General features: G+C 36.2%; 1 long non-coding RNA gene across 1 annotated transcript; it reads left to right on the top strand.

Annotated features, from left to right (window-relative positions):
* The first annotated feature begins 1,823 nt into the window (after nt 1-1,823).
* LOC141052569 (uncharacterized) lies at nt 1,824-2,449 on the top strand. The gene is made up of 3 exons (XR_012220840.1): nt 1,824-1,872; nt 1,979-2,044; nt 2,384-2,449. It is a non-coding gene; the product is annotated as an uncharacterized lncRNA (long non-coding RNA).
* The last annotated feature ends 267 nt before the right edge of the window (nt 2,450-2,716 follow it).

Here is a 2,716-nt window from a genome sequence, read left to right as displayed (position 1 = left end):
ATGCGAAGAATCCACAACTTAATTCGTAAGCATTGGTCTTTACTTACCAAGGCCTATCCTAGAATTGAGATATTTAAATACTCCACCTCTTATGTGTCTAAGAAGGCCCCAAAACATCAGGGACAAATTGGTTAGGGCTGATTTAGGATCTACCAATCAGACCACTCAACGTACACTTACAGGACAGAAGAGAACAGGCACCTTCCCGTGTCTTAGCTGCATGAGTTGCTCCAACATTATTAAGGGAAATGAAATTATTCACCCACGCACTGGTAAATCTTATCCCATCAGGGATTATTTCACCTGTGAATTGAATTTTGTCATATATATTATCAAATGTCCCTGTGGCTTAATGTACGTGGGTGAAACCACCCAAGCTATTAGAGATCATATCTCTAGTCACAAGTCGACCATCAGGTGCGGAAAAACATGGCTTCCACTCCCTGCCCACTTCAAGGAAGCCCGGCATAATGTATCCCAATTGAGGTACCAAATCATAGAAAAAGTTCCTAGGCCCAAGAGGGGGGGCAACCAAGTTCGCTTATTAAAACAACGCAAAACCTACTGGATCTACACCCTTGACACTTTACATCCTAAGGGTCTCAACCGCGAAATTGATTGGTTAATCTAATAACCTTTTTTTCTTTTTAGACCAATTGATCGTTTTCCTATATGGGTCTCTTTTGACATCTTCCATGGCGGTAAGACATATCAACCCCATTTTTCTTGTTTTACATTTATTTTTATTTTTACTTTTTTATTTTTTCATTTTTATTTTTATTATTATTTTTTTCATTTATTTTTTTTCATCTATTTATTTTTTTCATCCTTTTTTTCATCTTTTTTCATTTATTATTTTTTCATCCCACCTTCCCCCTCCCCCACCCCCTTTTTTTTCCCCAATTTTTTCTCTCTATTTTTATATTTTTTTATTTTTTCAATTTATTCCAATTTATTTATTTTCTATTTTATATTTCAATTTTTCCTATTTTTCTTTTCTTTCGATCTTTTTCATTTATTTCTACCTTCTTTGTTTAGCAATTTTTTTATTTTTTCCTTTTTTCCTTTTTTTTCCTTTTTTTCACTTTTTAGCATGATTTGAATATACCTTTATCCATTTAGGTTCAACCACTTCTCTCTTTTTCTGAATTTTCTATTTCCCTTTTTTCCCCTCTTTTCCTTTGTATGTAATATCATCAAAACATTTCTTTCCTCCTCCTTTTTATCTTTGTTATTTTTTTCTTTATTCCCCCTTTTTTTTTCCCTTCGCTTCAGTTTGGACTCCTACAATAGAGTATTGTCATTTTTATTAAATCTGTATAATGGATTGCTGTAAGTATTGCCATTTGTTTATATCTCTCATGTTTTACCGTGATGTACCTTACAACCGATATGTATGTATTTTTATCCACTCCATATGGAGCCTGCATCTCCTCTATCCAACTCTGCCCATGGCGATATCTGCTCCCGCCCCTCTGCGCCTCTCCTGTGATTAAGTTTCTCACCAAGCGCTACTGCGCAGGCGCGGGTTTCCCGCGCCATTTTCTTGGTGGTTTTCCCCTTATGGGCGACATGTTTCACACCTTACAGCACAGGCGCCAGCGTCTGACGTCACTTCCGGTCAGATGACCGGCCCTGCCACTATTAAAGAGCGCAGATACAGACACAGCGCTCATTCACTGCACAGGCACGGCGGTGCCTGAATCCACCACTGCCACCAATGATTGTGAGTAATATGGAAGAGACTCCTTTAACCACCGCTGCCCCACCAATAGATCTCGCTATATTTATGTGTATGTTTTTACTTTTAAGGCGATGTACTTTGGGCACACTGGCACAATTGTGGATCCGCTAGAATCACTTATCTTAAAGGTATCCAATTTTTTCTCATGATTCCATATGTATCTCTGTCCTCATCATATCATACTTACTATTATGCCTTTTTGGTGCATACCTATAAAAGATTTTCTCTTTTAAGGCAATTAGCTTTGGGCACATTCACACAGTTGTGGATCCCCATGAATCAGGACCACTTGCTACAAAGGTATTCTAATTTTCCCGTTGATTTCACTTTTTTATCATACAACTAGCCATTTAGATTGTTACATCTGTTTACCATAGGTTTACATTGTATATCTTATATTTACATGATTAGTACACAAGTTTCCATTGGTCACACTATAAACACAATATTTCTGTCTACATTTCTGACCTTAGTAGTATTAGGAATCATACCACATGGTCCATAGATTTTTATAAAGACATTTTTACAATAATTTCTTTACCCTGTGATATGGTGACCACGTGTCTGTCGACATTGCAATCAATATACTCTATTATTGGTTCCCATCTAATTATATTCTCATTCAACCTCCACTTACAGGACAATCCATTTACTCTAAAAACATTGTCTAACAGTGAAACTATCTAACCGATGACTACAATCTTTCTTCTCGAAGGGGTATGATATCAATATTTACTTATAGAGTGATACTGTGTCTGCTGCCATGCTTTCCTTTCCTCTATTTTTTGTCTTAAAAATGTCTCTATACTCCCTAATGATCGTTTGGCATATAACATAAAGATGCTCCTCAACGAGATACTTATTCTATGATCTATCCTACATGTTATTTTTATTGTATATATTTGTCTGTAATTTTTATTGTATATATTTTATTTTTTCAGCGACTATATGATAAAGGCCGTTGTGAGGCCG

The sequence above is a fragment of the Dendrobates tinctorius genome, unplaced genomic scaffold, assembly GCF_039654945.1.
Source record: "Dendrobates tinctorius isolate UK_male_01 unplaced genomic scaffold, ASM3965494v1 ptg000162l, whole genome shotgun sequence".
In the NCBI taxonomy this organism is placed as follows: Eukaryota; Metazoa; Chordata; class Amphibia; order Anura; family Dendrobatidae; genus Dendrobates; species Dendrobates tinctorius.
Note: the sequence above shows the minus strand (reverse complement) of the source record. Positions and strands in the feature narration are given on the sequence as shown.